This window comes from Triturus cristatus, chromosome 6 (genome assembly GCF_964204655.1).
Source record: "Triturus cristatus chromosome 6, aTriCri1.1, whole genome shotgun sequence".
NCBI lineage: Eukaryota > Metazoa > Chordata > Amphibia > Caudata > Salamandridae > Triturus > Triturus cristatus.
Window position 1 is genome coordinate 35,896,173 of NC_140589.1, and position 18,220 is coordinate 35,914,392.

At 50.3% G+C, this 18,220-nt stretch overlaps 1 long non-coding RNA gene across 1 annotated transcript in view; it reads right to left on the reverse strand.

The window, feature by feature from the left end:
- Nucleotides 1-18,220, reverse strand: part of LOC146813703 (uncharacterized) — a 70,312-nt gene that overhangs the window by 41,227 nt on the left and 10,865 nt on the right. The window lies entirely within an intron of this gene.

The following is an 18,220-nucleotide window of genomic DNA, read 5'->3' on the forward strand; positions in this document are numbered from 1 at the left end:
GGGAGGGGGGATTTTGACCGAAGACAAGGAAAAATGTATTCTATATTTAATTTTCACTCGTGGTCGTCTGTCGAATCCCCCCACCCCCACTCCCACCCCTAGCCCCACTGCTCTGCCGTTCTTCCCTGTACAGGCCGCTGCTGAGGCAAAGGAGTCCCCTCTGCTGCGTATATGATCTTGGAACTACTATATGCAAACAGACGATCCCTGATATTGTTCATTCAATGTAAAAGTTCTAACATCATTTCAAGCTAGAATCTGAAGGAGGAGGAGGAAGGTGGGAGTTGTATTGGTAAGGCAGCCCTCTCAAGCCCCTGTGGATGAGCTGCCACTAATTAAAGCCAGCCCTATTGGCTTTGCCAATGCTTGTGCCCAATAAGTGTTCCTTAGTCTCCAAGGAAGCAACACTGCTCGTTTATGACAGCTCCAACCATGAAGCAAGAACCCCAGTTTTGTTCTGCAGTTGCTCATAGAATGTCACTATCACTGTGATGACAAAGATACGACGTGTGCGATCGATGTACGGATTTGGCACTTGCTGGCGGCTGCTAATAAAGGCAGGTGGAAACCCACCTTTCTGGTCACCCACCCATATCTGGTTATTTTGAAGAGTTCTAACTATGGGAAAACATTCAACCTTAAGTCTAGAAGTACACAAAATGTACATGCTTAATGAAGCGTGAAATACATATACTTCACAAAACACCACATATATTTACCTTGGGTCAAACAATCACAAATAACTTGCACTTCAGAGGAAATTTTTTTTTTTTTTTTTTTTTTTTTAAAGGTTTTTATTGAACAATAATTCGATTACAAGCACAGGCCTACAACCACCAGGGCCGGCCGCTAAGGACAGAATGAAATATACATTTATCAAAGCTGCAGTCGGTTCCCGGGGTTCGGCCCCGTAGTGACTCCGGATAGTTCTAAAGGAACAGGAGACTTAAATCCAGCAAACACAAAAAACTAAAAGAAAAACAAAAGGCGAGGCATAAAGACAAACAGTGCAGGTCAGGCTTCCTCCGGGGAACTCCAGTTCAGACCATTAAGCAGCACGCGAAAGGAAGGAGTACCGGGAGGCTGGGGACGGGGGGGGGGCCAAGGGAAATTAACGTCCATATGTAGTCATTCCAAAAGGTGCCCGGAACCGTCAAGGGTCAGGGGGACATGGCGATATCGGTGTCCACCAGGGGGGGCGTACAGATACCCCCGCGATATGCATTCCATTGCCCCCAGATTCTGCCCCATGCCCCCGGCTTACCACGGGCAACATACACAGTCTTCTCCCTGAACATACACCAGTCCATATTCTCCTTCCATACTGACACGGTGGGCGGCCGCTGGGCACCCCAAAGCTGCGCTATATCTCTCTTGGCAATCATGTTCCCCAGGGCCGCCCACCGAGTCTGAGCCGCGCTATAATCATTGGGCTCCCACACATTCAGGACACAGCGACGCACCTCCGGCAGCAGCACAACCCCAGTGACCTGTCCCATAACCGTATGTACCCGGCGCCAGTAGTCCGCCACCTCGCGGCACTCCCACAGGATATGGAGAAAGGTGGCGCTGAGCCCACAACCCCGCTTACAGAGCCCATCATCGGAATACCCCATCGAGACCAAGCGAGGACCCGTCACATACACCCGGTGAAGAATCTTAAGCTGTACCAACCGGAGACGGGCTGGAATGGCGACCTCCTTGGGGGACGACAGTGCAGACTGCCAGTCCTCGTCGTCCAATTCCACCCCATCCCCCGTCCATGCCTCCCGAAGGCGCACCAAGAGGTCAGCCCGATGATTAATCAGTTTCTTATAAATTAAAGAAATAGTACTGTCAGGGACATGTCCGTCAAGTATGCGGTCCTCGAGGGGCGAGGAAACCGGGATCTTGGTCCCCTCTCCAAAGACCGAGAGCAGGGCGTGTCGAACCTGGGCATAGCGGAAGAACTCCCTGTCCGTAAGCTCATATTCGGCCTGAAGAGCCGCGAAAGTCTTAACCGCGCCCTTATGCCACAGGTCTCCCACCTTGCTGATACCAATCGTGTCCCACTGGTCAAACCCCTTCGTAGTCCAGAGGCTCCCCAGGCGATCGGAGGCAAACAAAGGAGTAGCACATGTCAGTCGCTCACTCCAGCCCGTGGCCGCAGTGCCAGCCCTCCAAGTCCTCACCGCAATCTTAGTAGGACCCGTAAGGGTCCGGCCAGCCGAGCGGGAGTAAAGCGCCCTGTTATAGTCCCCGCCGGGAAGCAGGAACTTGTCCATCTCATACGCCGGATTCAGGCCGGGCGCATACGTGGCATGGTTGATGGCCGAAAGCTGCGCGGCCCAATAATACCTGCGAATGTCGGGAAGCGCGATGCCCCCGTCGTACCAGGGTAGAGTAAGCTTAGCCAGAGCAATACGCGCCCGCCCGTCCCACACCAGTCTCCTCTGCAGGCTCTCTACCTCCCGAAAGTAGGCCACTGGGATGACGTCGAAGGAATTCTGGAGTGCATAGAGGAACCTGGGAAGGGACATCATTTTGAACAGCGCGGCCCGACCCAGCGGGGACAGGGGCAGCCTGCACCACCGGGCCGTGTCCTCCCGCAATCGCCGAAGCGGACGCAGGAGATTCTGCTCATAGCGAGCCACCGGGTCCAGCGAAACGTATATCCCCAGGTACTTAAAGCCGCTCAGAGATACCTGGATCGGAAGCCGAGGCGGCAGGAGAGGAGGACCACCGGAGATCGGATAGACGCAGGATTTAGACCAGTTGATCGTGAGACCCGAATTATTCCCAAAGGAAGTCAGAACGTCAAAGAGGACGTTGAGCGACTGCCGCGGTGAGGTGAGATATAGGAGAATATCGTCCGCATACAGGGAAACCCGATCTTCAAAGCCCGGGGCCCACCGGATCCCTCTAAGCGAGGGCTCCCAGCGGAGCCAAGCCGCGAGTGGCTCCAGGGCGAGAGCAAAGAGCAAAGGGGACAACGGGCATCCCTGCCTCGTGCCCCTGCCGAGGGCAAAGGGCCGCGAGACCCGCCCATTCACCACCACCTGAGCCATGGGTCCCGTGTAAAGAAGCTTCACCCAGCCAATAAATCCTTCCCCAAAGCCAAATTTAGCCAAGACAGCCCAGAGGAATGGCCACTCGATGGTGTCAAAAGCCATCGTGGCGTCCAGAGAAACCAGCACGGCCGGTTCGGAGAGGAGCTCCGCCCTGGCAAGGGCACCGTGAAGACGCCGCAAGTTAAGAGCGGTGTTACGATGCGGGATGAATCCGCATTGGTCCGGATGAATAAGATCGCACACGACGCTCAACAGACGAGTGGCAAGGACTTTCGCCAAGATCTTAGGCTCCGCATTTAGCAGTGAAATAGGCCGGTAAGAAGTACAGCGGTCTCGCGGCTTGCCCTCCTTGGGGATAACGACTATCGTGGCCAAACGCTGGTCGGCCGGGAGGGAACCCGCCGCCAGAGACTCACGGAACATGCGACTGAGGAAGGGCGCAAGCTTGTCAGGGCGCAATTTATATAGCTCAATGGGAAGACCGTTGGGACCCATAGCCTTGCCCGAGCGAAGGGAGCGGATCGCGGTCGCTATTTCATCCGCCGACAAGGGGGCGTCCAGCCGCTCACGGTCCTCGACGGACAGGCCGGGCAAGGCGATATCCCTCAGAAGAAGGCGAGAGTCGTCCTCATCCCTGTCAGTCACTGGGGAGTACACAGCCCGGAGGTGGTCGGCAAAACATTCCACAATCTCGTCAGGCTCCGTCACACACACACCATCCGCAGCACGCAACTCCGGGACCACACGATTCACTCTCTCCTTCCTGTCCAGCCACGCGATCAACTTTCCCGCCTTGTCCCCGGCATCGTACAGTCGACCCTGCTGCTCCCTATACATAGTTTTGGCCGCGTCAGTGACCAGGGACCTATATTCAAACTGTTTCAGGCTGAGGGCATGGAGCCCGCCCGGAGTGACATTCGCCTCCAAGGCCGACTCCAGCCCCAAGATGTCAGTCTCCAGCCTCACCACTGCCTCACTCTTGACCCTCTTAGCCACCACTATCTGGGAAAGGGCGTGTCCGCGGATCACGGTTTTAAAGGCTTCCCACAGGGACATTGCAGACGACACCGACCCCTCGTTATCCAGGAAGTATTGGTCCATAGCCTTAACCAGGCTGTCACGAGTCGTAGGGTCTCGCAGGTACCATGGGTTAATGGGAGCGATCCGCCCTGCAGACCGCGGCCCGGTGTCAAAAAGAAGCCACAGCGGAGAATGGTCGGAGATACCCCGCGCCAGGTGCCTGACCTCTCGAATCCGACCAGTCTGCGCCGCGGGCATCAGGAAGTAGTCTAACCTAGAGAGACTCCCATGCGCCCCCGAGTGAAAGGTGAATTGACATTGGGTCGGATGCATTAATCTCCAACTATCCACCAGGCCGAAGGTATCCAGCATCCCACCCAGCCATGCCTGGGCAGCGGGGAGGGTCCTTGGTGGGTGACGATCCAGTTCCCCCGAAACCACAGAATTAAAGTCCCCGCCCATGAGCAGGAGGCTGTCCGGAAGGTCAAGCAGCATTCGACCCAAGTCAGTGAAGGTGGAGTTCTGGAGGCCCGGGGGGACGTAAACTGAAACCAGGGCAAGGGGCTGCCCCTCCCACCTCCCAATCAAGCACACATAGCGCCCTAGGAGAAAGAATGGGCCACGAGGCGGTATCCCCCCCTGTTCATTGCATGACAAACATTGCCAACCAGATGCGTCTCCTGGAGAAACACCACGTCAGGAGTCAAACGACGCAAATATTGCAGTACTACACCCCGCTTGATACGGTCCCCCAACCCATTGACGTTCCATGACATAAGCCTCAACCCGTCCCCCCCCATCCCCCCCAATAGATCAAGGGTCCCCCAGCCTGCAGCACAGTTCCCAAATGTGGACAAAAATCAGTACCTCGCCCTGTGAACAAAAAACACACAACAAAACAACCCCTCCTCCCCCCCAACCCCACCCCAGGACAAACTCCCCCCACCCTGCACCCCTGCGGGCCAAAAAACCCCCCCAACTTGCAGTGTGCCTGTCGCCCCTCTAACCCCATTCTACGAAAAGACCCCAGAGGAGGTAAGGGACCCGTCCCCGCCCGCCCCCCTCACTGGTCCTGGTAAAACACAATATGCAAATGAAATAAGACCCAACTGTACAGTGCAAAACGGCAAAATCAAGGACCAAAAGTCATTCTAAAGGGGACCCGTCACCCGCGGTGCCCGCGGAGGGTCCGGGACGGCCACCTCCGTCCGGCAGAGAGTCCAGCCAGTCACTTGCAGCCACAGGAGAGTCAAAAAAGGCTGTCCGATCCCCATGTTCCACTCGGAGTTTTGCAGGGTAGAGCATCGAATATTTTAGGCCCAGCTCGCGGAGACGACGCTTCACCCCCTGGAATCCCATCCGTTGTTTCTGGACCAGTTGCGTGAAGTCCGGATAAAAATTGATGGTCGAGTTCTCATAACGAACCGGGCCGTGGGCCCGTGAGGCCTGCAGAATAGCGTCGCGGTCCCTGTAGTAGAACAGTTTGGCCACGATAGGCCTCGGGGGGGCCCCCGGCCGTGGCCGACCGCCCGGAACTCGATGGGCCCGCTCCACGGCAAAGAACTTACTTAGGCCAGCCGGGGACAACTGTTTCAGGATAAGTTCCTCGACCACGAGGTCAACCGGGCGGCCGTCGGAGGACTCCGGTACACCTATGACGCGAATGTTGTTGCGTCGGGCCCGACCCTCGAAGTCCTCAAGCCGCCGGGCCATATGATAGTTAACCACCCTGATGTCTCCAAGCGCGGCCCGCAGATCCGACACCTCCGCACCGAGGGTGGAGGTCCGCGTGTCGAGAGCCTGGACCCTCTCGTTAGTTTTGGAGAGGTCGGCCCGGATCAGGGTGACATCAATCGCGACAGTGTCAATCTTACGGGCCAGGGCCTCATATTGCGTCGCGATGGTTTCCCTAATGCCATCAATGGCGCCCATAATGTCCTGTAGGGATAGTTCCGTAGAGACGGTCGCGCCTCCCTCCGCAGTATCCGAGGGGAGGCCAGCAGCGCCAGAGGGCCCCCTGCCCTGGGTGTAGCGGTCCATGTTATTGCTCTGGACTGGTCCCCCGCGGAGGGAAGCCTTGGTCTTGCGGCCCTCGGGACCCCCTTTACCCCCCATGTGAACACGGTCACTCAAGGGGACCTCCAATCAAGAGGTGTAAGGGCACCAGCAAGAAGACCACAAAATGTCAATATAGGGGGTCCGAGGCGATAGGCACTCTAGTGGCAGTTGAAAGGAAACCTCATGCAGAGGCCCAGGAAGCACCTCGCCACCCCGAGCGCACCCCCCTGCCGGTCTCCTGAAGTGCAAAACCGAAACCGAAAGTGATGGATCGGCAGCTGGCACCGCGCTGAAGCCGCTGTTGTTCAATTGCAGCCCGGCCCCTCGGGTCACCTTCACCCCGGTCACCTCCGTCGGGTGGGTCCCAAAAGTTCCGACGACGACAACTCAGGATTCCCAGGTCCGATTTGAGTTTTGAAAAGAGATATATGCTCAGCTGGTCTTTATCTCCCAGATTCCATAAGCCACTTCAGGATATTCTCAGGATAGATTCCGAGGAGCAGAGAGGGTCCGGGGAGCCCTGTGCTCACGCGACCATCTTGGATGCGCGCTAGGCTCCTCCCCCACTTCAGAGGAAATTAATAAAAAAGAAAATGGTAATACGCATAACCGTGACATTACTTTTATGGGATCCCTTTAGGATATTTAACATCGGTGCATTTTATGTGCAACTTGCAAACTCTGGACAAAGGGAAGGGGCCAGAAGGACAAATAAATATAAGGGGTGGGCAGAAGTTACATAAAACCTCTGTGAGATTCTGCGGAGTTCTGCCAATGGATGGAAATCGGCACCTCACTCGTGCTGTGATTTAGCACCGGTAGCGCGTTCCATATTGAAAAATCAGCACAAACTGCACCCTCAAGTTGATTTTGCTGTCGCTTCATTAGACTTTCTACTCAAGCGGCGGCCTTCTGACCACGAACCCTTGCGACTGACCACATTAGAAAAATCTCGCTGGATGTCGTCCTAGTGACCAAAATCGCACCTTCTCCTAACAGCTTCGATAAATAGAGCAGGAGTGAGATAGGTTATAAATGGGCTGGTCTGAGTGGCCATGGATGTTTTTTGTTTCATAACTGGTAGAATAAGGAAAATGCTACTTACCCAGTATGCATCTGTTCTTGGCATGTATACCCTTAGATGACATCTGTAAGGCTGCAACTTGGTCTACAACTCACACATTCACAAAACACTACTGTGTAGATGTGCATGCAAAACAACAAGCTAGGGTGGGCCAGGCTGTCTTAAGAACACTTTTAAAAACTACTGCAACAGATACAGGTCAACCACCGCTGGGAAGATAACTGCTATATAGTCTATGCTAACGCATATAATCTACAGCTCATATGCCTCGAACGGAAAATGCTGCTTACCCAGTATGCATCTGTTCTTGGCATGTAGAGCTGTAGATTCATATGCACCCACCCGCCTCCCCGGGTACCTTTATCTGCTGCAGTATTATCTTACTTAGATACAACACACATGGACATCTCTTTCTATTCTTACTAACTCCATCATCACCCTTTATGGTGAAAACAATCTGGGGATGGAGTCGATGCCCATGCGCACTATCACCGTAAGGTGGAGTCACCTACCGCATGACTACAAACACTTCTTCGAAGAAAAACAAAGGGCAAACATCCGAGCCCAACACCAGATGGCGATCTATGCTAACGCATATGATCTACAGCTCATATGCCTCGAACATATGTTTCTCACTCTCTGGCCCCATCCCTTAGATGGGAGAGGGAAGTGTTAAGAATTCTACAAATATTGGGGCAGATTTACAAGAAACTAACGCAGTGCTACAAGTCATTTTGCTGTGCCGCGCTGCATTAGTTTCGAAGCACAGGGATGCGACATATTTACAACAATATGTCGCATCTTTGTGCTTCCCCGTGCGCTGGCACTCAAATTGCTGCCATGCGTCGACGCAGGCACCCTTGCACCATGGTGCAAGGAAGCCTGCATCATGGGGACATAGTTTTTGAGCAGGAAGGGGCACCTTCCTGTACAGAAACGGTCATTTGAGGTGAATTCCTCTTTCAATGTGTGCTGTAGAATGCAGCACGCATTGAAAGAGCAAAAACCAAGTAAAAATGAAAACATTTCTCCACGTTGCACCTCGCTACGCCACCCCTAGGGATGCGTACCATTCTGATGCATTTCCAGATTTACGATTCATTGCAAATCTGGACATGCATCAGTGTACATGGGTATTGTGTGGGAACACCCACAGCAACACCCATGTCACGCCCCTAACACGCAAAGTGTTGCGTGAAAAGGGGCAACATTTACAAGCACAGGTAAAGTCACGAAGGGTAGCTTTACGTGTGCTTGTAAATATCAATCAGCAAGTTGCACCGCCGGTGCGTCACACAACGGGACACAACGGCGGTGCAAGGGGCTTGTAAATTGGCACCATCTAATTTGTTCTTTAGTTTACAGCAGAAGCCTGAGGCGGGGTCACTAGGAGCCCCTGGGGGGCAGCTGTGTCCCATGTGTGTGTTCACAATATTTCACACGGAGTAGCTTGAATTCCATACACTTTGGAGGAAATAAGAAAGACGAGGGCCGATCGAAAGGTCGGATTAATTACTGGTGAGTTTTGTTTATGGATGTAGCCAGGGGCTTGTACATCTGCCCCAGTATCTGCTGGCAACCCCGACTCGCGCCGAATTGAAAAGATAAGACTTTGCAGTAATGATGGTAATGTAATGCTCAGGCTTGGGATGACCGGAGTCACGCTACCAGTCGCGGCTCCTCGTGGGAGTGCGGTGGGATGTTGGGGCGGGGCAGGGGAGGAGCTGGGTGGGGGGTAGTAAACTCCTGCTTAAGGCCGAACGGAGTTCAGTTAACAAATACATAAATAAAACAAATTTCATTGTGCGCTGCGATGCATTGCAGCGTGCGCAATGAAACTCATTTTATTTATTAACTGAACTCCGTTCAGCCTTGCCCTTAAGCCGTAGTTTACTACCCCCCACCCTGCCCCTCCCCGCAGCACTCCCGCGAGGAGCCACCCCTGCACGCTACACCCCCCACACCTAACCTACCCCCATACCCCTCCCATCCCTTAGAGAGACAGTGGGGGGGATTGTTTGCAGCAGCGGGCCACAGGATGCCAAATAGAGACAGGTGTGGCTACTCCAAAGTAGGCAGAGCACTCGCAGCCAAAGTCTGGCTGGTGGCTGGTGGCCAGTTAACCAACACTAACAATGGTTAGCAAGTGAGGATCTACCATCTGGTACTTGGGTCACCTGGAAGACAAACCTGTCAGCGTCGCTGTATCAATGGAAGAGAGTGACTGTCGGTTCGCTATGATACTCAAGGGAGTAGCCAGAACATTAAAATGCTCCCCACTTGAAAGATAACTTTAATTAGACTGAGCGAGTGAAGCAAGCAAATGCCACCCTCCTTAGAAGAGCTCCTTTCACCCTCCTTTCATCTATCCACCAGTTAGCCTTCCATATATTAATGTATCCATCCTTCTGTCCATCCCTTCACCATTTATCGACACATGCACTGCTCCACCCATCCATCCATCCATCCATCCATCCATCCATCCATCCATCCATCTATCTATCCATCCATTCATTCACCAATCCATTCATATGTCCGTCCATCCACCAATCATCCATCCATCCATCCATACATCCACATCTATCCACCCATCCATCATCCATCCATCACTTTCACTCATCTTCCCATCAATATGTTCATGTTCCCTTTACACCACTCATCCATTATCTCTTCTCCATCTGTCCATTCTTCCGTCCTTCCATCCATTCACACTCTCCACAGTCGGTCCTTTCACACTTCCATCCAGTCATACTGTTACTTTTTTATCCTTCCTTTCACCTATCTTCCATCTTTAATTTTACGTTTTCTTCCTTCCTGTCACTTTCTTTCTCCTATGGCTCAATTTTTCTTTATCTACCCATCTTTTTTCTCTCATCCATACTTTTCTTTCAAATCGTTCCTCTCATGCGCATTGTTTTCTTTCCTAGGTGTACCTCTCTCCGTATATCCCTTATTTAATTGTTTTCTTCCCTGTACAAACCAGCTGGAATCCCTCAATCCTCTCTCATTGTATTTCCTAGCATTTTTTTATTAATTAGTATTTTGCCTGCGGACATAAGAGACTCGTAAACAAGTAATTCATGTTTACGGGTACCCCATTAACCAGCTTCTCAGGTCGGGTGGCACATCATAAATATATATCCATTTTGCTCTGTCTCAATTGCGTGCGGGACAATTATTAGGAGCATATAAATAAACTGCAACATCTGAGCAAGGATCAGGGGTTCTTGAATGAGTTTAGGTTAAGACTGACCTACCGCAACACAAGACGGACCGCAGTAATATTACGAGACTGAAGAGGGCGACAGAGGCCGCGTGAAGAGAAACTTCAATGCTGGGCGTCAGCCTGCAGCAATATCAATTGACTCAAGGGGGAGCCAGAGACTGCATGAAGAGACTTATTACACTAGTAAAAGTGACTGAATGGAAAACAGGACATATAAAGACACATACAATGGCATAAAGAGAGGGAAGGGGCAGGCAGAAGCCACATAAAACAAGCATTGGCATAGCCCATAGGTCTCACCTTTTGGATGCCAATGGAGACCTGCCAGTTTTGACGGTGTTTTTTTGCCACACCAGGTTATTGTGGCAGGGGCCACCATTTAAGAAGTACACATGGTTGTATATATGGAGTCTGAACACTACGAGTTTTTAACGGTTGATAATTACACAAATGCAAGTGAAAATGCACCGCATCGGCTCAACATTCTGGGCAAATCATTTACTCTCCCCATGCGCTCATATAAAACGCTTGAATACTTTCGGGTCGAGATCCCGCTATATAATTATGTAGGTTCGAGTCTTGGCTTCAGCTAAAAAATCTGGACAAATCATTTAATCTCCCCGTGCGTTCATGTAAAGTGCATGAAAACCAAGTCGAAATTGCGCTATATAATAATAATAATACCAGCATTTGTAAAGCGCACAGCTAACTCAGGCGAGGTGTCCCGGTGCTGGAGGTCGTCCGGAAGATTAAGAGAGCATTCGCTCAGAGTCACAAGGTGCTGGGCTAACCGGTCGCCCTTGTTCCGGAGTCAGCCGCCCTGGCCGCTGCACCACATCTCTTCCTCTTCCAAATCATTCAATCTCCCGTGCACTCATGTAAAGCGCTCAAATACCTTTGGGTCGAGATCGCGCTAAATAATGATGTGGCCACTATGGTGACAGACAGCGCACAGCAACACAAACATTGAAACAAAAGAAAGTCATGACTGCTAATTCCATCACGTGATATGCATACTGAAACAGACAAAGGACAAGTGATTACCCTTCTGATGACGTAACCGTCCATGCCATTCAAGGATATTTACATTCTTGCGCGTTATCGTAATTGAAACCTCACTTAATATTTACAGAAGTATTTTCTAATGAAATATGTGTGTTTTGATGTTCAGTCACTTAAATTAGCAATATAGTATGTTGCCCATATAATCTGCCTGACCTTATAATGACTGTCTCCCAAGGTAATAATTGAGAGGATGTGGCGTAACAGCCAGAGGTGCCAACTTTGGATTTGAAGGAACCAGATTTTGAAGTTCAAGCCTCGGGGTCAGCTCAACATTCCGGGCGAATCATATAATCTCCCTGTGCGCTCATGTTAAGTGCCTGAATACCTTCGGGTCGAGATTGCACTAAATAATGATATGGGTTTGAGTCTCAGTGATGGCTCAATATTCTGAGAAAATCATTTAATCTCCCTGTGCGCTCACAAAAAACGCTTGAATATCTTTGGGTCTAGATCGCATTATATAATGATGTGGCCGTGATGGTGACACATGAAATCGGGTGCCGTGGTACTAAAGCACTGGAAAAATTGAGCGCTCATGTGCAGTGCTCTTGAACAAGGGAAAAAGCAGTCCCTTTTACAATTGCTAAAATGGGACAAGTGGAAGAGTAAAAGTACTAGGGCGCTGCTCCTTTGGAGTAATCAATTGATGAAAAGGTGGGACAAAGAGGAAAGATTAACCACTAAGAAGCACGGATTTTTAAAGCACACTGACATAAACATATGAAAAGTAGTGGGTGGGATGTTAGCCCTCAGTGTATTTACAGCAGGACTCGGAGAGACAGCACAAGCGCTGTCTAGGCTTGACCTAAAAAGGCTAATAGATTCAGGATAGGTAGACTGCTGTAGTGTCAAAAGTGGGAAGTCGGAGACAGAGGCCTCACAAAGAGATAAACTGCAGTAATTAAAGAGACTGGAGGAGGAGAGAGACTACAGAAAGAGACAGTCTTCAATTATAAAGTAGACTGGCGGAGAAGATACGCCACATAAAGGGACAAGCGGCAATCATGAAGAAACTGAAGGAGTCATAGAGACTGCAAAAATAAAAGAGATAGATGGAGACAACGACTACAGAAGGAGACAGACTGCAATAATAAATTAGATTGAAAGAGGAGAGAGACTACATAAGGAGACAAGCTGCAATCATATCAAGAAACTAAAGGGAAAATTATACAGACTGCGACAAAAAAGAGACAGAAAGAGACAGACTGCAATAATAAATAACAGAAAGAGGAGAGAGACTACATAAAGAGACAAGCTGCAATCATGTGAAGAGATTAAAGGAGGCATTATACAGACTTCAGTAATAACAGAGACACACTACAGAAAGAGACAGACTGCAATAATAAATTAGACTGAAGAGGGGAGACATGCTGTAGTCATATCAAGAGACTACAGGGGGACACGCATAGGGCATAAATAGTCAAAGTGCAATAATAAAAACCTGAATGGGGAGACACACACTGATTAAAGAGACAGACTGCAATTAGAGAAAAAGAGACCGAAGGAGGGGCAAAGATTGCATGAAGAGACAGACTGAAATAATAGCAAGCAGGGAGAGACCGAAAGGTTATACAGGCTGCAAAAATAAAAACTAAAGGGAACACAGTGTCCGCATAAGGATACAGACAACAATATTCGCAAAAGAGACAGCCACAGATATGGTGCAGGGTCAAACTACAGGAGACTTTAGGCTGAAATAATACAAAAGGAGAGACTGTTGGAAGCAGAGAGTGAAGGACGGACAGATCATGGTACGATACAGTCTGAAATATTTAACAAGAGACCGCAGGGAGACCAGATAGCGTCCAGAGATAGACTGCAGGAATAACATCGGGGACAGAGACAGCTGCAGCCGGAGATGGACTGAAAAAAGAAAGGTGGGATGGCAGGCGCCAAGCGACAACAGCAAGAGACTGCAGACTGAGAACGAACACATAGACGCCTGCGGCTTTAATAGCAAGAAGCTTTGGCAGGCCAGCAGGTCGTCTCTAAGAGAGCTATTGCCTTGCTAATGAATTTTAGCCATGCTAGACAGCTGCATGGCAGCTGGGAGCTCAGGCTGGAAGAGCATGCTGGCAATGGAGGGTGGGTGGGAGGGCATGGGGTATCAAGCTGACAAGGGTCAGTGGGCGGGAAGGGATGGAGTAGCAAGCTGAGAATGGAGGCTAGGCGGGAGGGGATGGGGTAGCAAGCTGACAATGAAGGGTGGGTGGGAGGGGATGGGGTATCAAGCTGTCAATGAAGGGTGGGTGGGAGGGAATGGGGTATCAAGCTGACAAGGGTCAGTGGGCGGGAAGGGATGGAGTAGCAAGCTGAGAATGGAGGCTAGGCGGGAGGGGATGGGGTAGCAAGCTGACAATGAAGGGTGGGTGGGAGGGGATGGGGTATCAAGCTGTCAATGAAGGGTGGGTGGGAGGGAACGGGGTAGCAAGCTGACAAGGGTCAGTGGGCTGGAAGGGATGGAGTAGCAAGCTGAGAATGGAGGGTAGGCGGGAGGGGATGGGGTAGCAAGCTGTGAACGGAGTGGGGGTGGATGGGATGGGGAAGCAAGCTGGCAATGGAAAGTGAGCAGAAGGGGATGGGGTACCAAACTGACAATGGAGGGTGGGCAGAATCGGATGGGGAAGCAAGCTGACAATGGAGAATGGGCGGGAGAGGATGGAGTAGCAAGTTGTACAAGAGTGTGGGTGGGTGGGATGGGATGGGAAAGCATGCTGGCAATGGAGGGTGGGCGGGAGGGTATGGGGTAGCAGGCTGACATGGGTCAGTGGCCAGGATGGGATGAGGAAGCAAGCTGAGAATGGAAGGTCGGCGGGAGGGGATGTGGAGGCAAGCTCAGAACAGAGGGTGGGCAGGAGGGGACAGCAAGCTGACGATGTAGGGTGGGTGGGAGTGTATGGGTAAGCAAACTATGAATTGAGGATGTGCAGGACGGGAAAGGGAAGCAAGCTGACAAAGGAGAAATTGGACAATAGGGTCAGGGGTGTAATGGAGTCCCTCACAGTTCGGGGGTGCCCCCACACTGTTCACCTCAAAGGAGATCCCCTTGGGGTGGCCAGCTGCAAACAAATAAAACATTCAGAAGCAGCAAGGCAATTAAGGATTGGGGCCCCCCTAAGGTTTTGTTACGCCACTGAATAGGTTGGTGGGGAAGCAAGAACAGCAAGGTAAGGTGGGCACTGAGGAAACAGAAATGGCAACTAAGGGAGGGTGAGAAAGAGGAACAAAGAGGGGGCAGAAATACATGAGGAAGACAGCTGAATAACACAGACACCCTCTGAGTGCCTAAACAAAAAGAAAACAAGCATTGGCATAGCCAATAGGTCTCGCTTTTGGGACCTTCTAAGTATTTAGTTATGCAGCACAATATCCTTGGTGCAACCACATCAACTGTTGCGTGGCTAAACACTTATAAGGTCCCAAAGGCAAGACCTATTGGCTATGCCAATGCTTGGTGTGGGTGTGGTTGTGTGTGTGTGGTTGTGTGTGTGTATGGTTGTGTGTGTGTGTGGTTGTGTGTGTGTGTGGTTGTGTGTGTGCGGTTGTGGGTGCGGGTGCGGTTGTGGGTGTGTGGATGTTGGGTGTGGTTGTGTGTCTGTGTGTGGTTGTGTGTGTTGTGTGTGCGGTTGTGTGTGGTTGTGTGTGTGGTTGTGTGTATGGTTGTGGTTGTGTGTATGGTTGTGGTTGTGTGTGTGGTTGTGGTTGTGTGGGTGCGGTTGTGTGTGTGTGTGTGTGGTTGTGTGTGATTGTGTGTATGATTGTGGTTGTGTGTGCGGTTGTGTGTGTGTGTGCTTGTGTGTGTGGTTGTGTGTGGTTGTGTGTGTGGTTGTGTGTGTGGGGTTGTGTGGTTGTGTGTATGTGTGTGGTTGTGTGTATGTGCGTGGTTGTGTGTGTGGTTGTGTGGGTGTGGTTGTGTGTGTGACAGTAATACTAAAAGCATCTCAAAATAAAGGAACACAAACATCGAGTTTGTGGAAAGAGAAAGCACGTTGTAAGTCAAACGGGCGCAGCAAAGCATTAACACAACAACAAGACAAACAAGATCACTTAGCGAAGACTGAGTGCTGATAATGGATACACACAGCCCATCATCTTAAGAGTTCGATTGCAGCCAATGTGCACTCAAACATGCCCCCTCCTTGTGAGTTGCACCTCATATTTCATGAGTTGTAACTGCTGCACCCACCATAGCGCTTTGAGATTTAAAGCACTACATAGGTCTAATCGATTAACCAGTCGCCAACATGCTGTGCTTTTAAAGAGAATGTGCCAAAAGTTTCCAACTTCCTCATCATGTCCTCATGAAAGCGCCAACAAAAGGACTCCCTGAATGGTGCAACGGACATGAAGCAGCTGCTGCGATCAGAAATAAACACTGTGAACGTTGTCCAGTTTTACAGTAACATTTCCTTAATGTTCTTTAAGTCACAAAACAGTAATACTAAAAGCATCTCAAAATAAAGGAACACAAACATCGAGTTTGTGGAAAGAGAAAGCACATTGTAAGTCAAACGGGCGCAGCAAAGCATTAACACAACAACATGTTCTTTGATGTTTGATGTTCTTTGAACGAGAACATCAAAGGGGCACCGCGAAAGTGATCGTGGGCGCCTAATGAGCATGACGAGGTTTGCCAGCCTCTGCTCCTAAGCGTGCACATGCACTGTAGCTCTAGGCTGGCCATGGAAGCCCTCACAAAACGTCTCGCCAGACCAGCGCATGCGCTGGGTCAGGTGAGACCTAAAACAAGCATTGGCATAGCCCAGCGGTTCCCAATCTGTGCGCCGCGGCACCTCGGTGCGCCGTCAGAACTAGCCTGGGGCGCCGCGAACAGATGCACACCAGTCTGGGAACTACTTCTTGAGCCTTGCCATTCAATGTTCTCTCATATACTCCAGCATCCCTGTTTTTGGTCTGCCATTCCTTGAAACGAGTGAAGCAAGCAGGAGGTGTACGTCAGTGAATACTGGAATTCTCCTGCGTCTTTATTTCCTGGGCGAAAACGTTTAGTTTGGCATTTTCAAAAATAATATTTATTTTCTACCGTACATTGAATAGCAAAATGCCTATATCTGCGTTTCGGTTTTCAGAATGCATTTTATGCACCAAGTCGTCACTAGAGGGAGTCAAACATAAAAATGCTGATTCCTCCGTATGGGGATTCTAAAACATGTCACACTGGTTGCAGTACACAAAGATCGATACAACAGGCGCATTAGACCACTATCTGCACAGGGAGAGAACAAGCAATATCCTGATTTGTAGCCTGCACTGTAGCCACGCAGTTACTGCAGTGGACTATTAGAAGCATAAATATTACAAAATAATAAACACCATGGTCTATTCAAATAAGGCACATCACAAATGGAATTGTGATTGAATAATCATACTTCTTTCATAGTCCAAGGAAGAATGAACGTTGGAGTCCACCCTGACAGCATTGGAATCCACACAGATCTCGGCTCAGCCTACTGAGCTAGAAATGCCAGCCAGTCCTTAAAAGAAAGCACAATAGAGCAGCTCCCTGGATTCTTGATAGGAGCAGGTAGAATAAGAATCCCCAAAGGCAATTGCTGTAAAAACAATGAAACATTAAATATTCCATCAACCTTTGTTTCCTATTTGAAGGAAATTAAAATTCACCATCCTTACAAGTTGCAGAAGAGCAAACAGCGGAGGTGTCTGTGGTTGTGTGTGTGGTTGTGTGTGTGTGGTTGCGGTTGTGGGTGTGGGTGCGGTTGTGTGTGTGTGAATATGTGGTTGTGTGTGGTTGTGTGTGTGGTTGTGTGTGTGTGGTTGTGCGTGTGGTTGTGTATGTGGTTGTATGTGTGCGGTTGTGTGTGGTTGTGTGTCTGTGTTTGAGTGTATGGTTGTGGTTGTGTGTGTGTGTGGTTGTGTGTGGGTGTGGTTGTGGGTGTGTGGTTGTGTGTGTGGTTGTGTGTGTTTGTGTGTATGGTTGTGTGTATGGTTGTGGTTGTGTGTGTGGCTGTGTGGTTGTGCGTGTGGTTGTGGTTGTGGGTGTGGTTGTATGTGTGGATGTGTGTGTGGTTGTGTGTGTGTAGTTGTGTGTGGGTGTGGTGTGTGTGTGTGGTTGTGTGTGTGGTGGTGGGTGTGGTTGTGTGTGTGGTTGTGTGTGTGGTTGTGTGTGTGGTTATGGTTGTGTGTGTGGTTGTGTGTGGTGGGTGTGGTTGGGTGTGTGTGGTTGGTGTGGTTGGGTGTGTGTGGTTGTGTGGGTGGTGTTTGTGGTTGTGTGTGTGGTGTGTGTGGTTGTGTGTGTGGTGTGTGTGGTTGGGTGTGGTTGTGTGTGTGTGGTTGTGCATGTGGTTGTGTGTGTGTTTGTGTGTGGGGTTGTGTGTGTGGTTGTGTGTGTGTGGGGGGGTTGTGTGTATGTGTGTGTGTGTGGTTGTGGTTGTGTGTGGTGGTTGTGGTTGTGTGTGTGACAGTAATACTAAAAGCATCTCAAAATAAAGGAACACAAACATCGAGTTTGTGAAAAGAGAATGCACGTTGTAAGTCAAACGGGCGCAGCAAAGCATTAACACAACAACAAAACAAACAAGATCACTTAGCGAAGACTGAGTGCTGATAATGGGTACACACAGCCCATCATCTTAAGAGTTGGATTGCAGCCAATGTGCACTCAAACCTGCCCCCTCCTTGTGAGTTGCACCCCATATTTCATGAGTTGTAACTGCTGCACCCCCCATAGCACTTTGA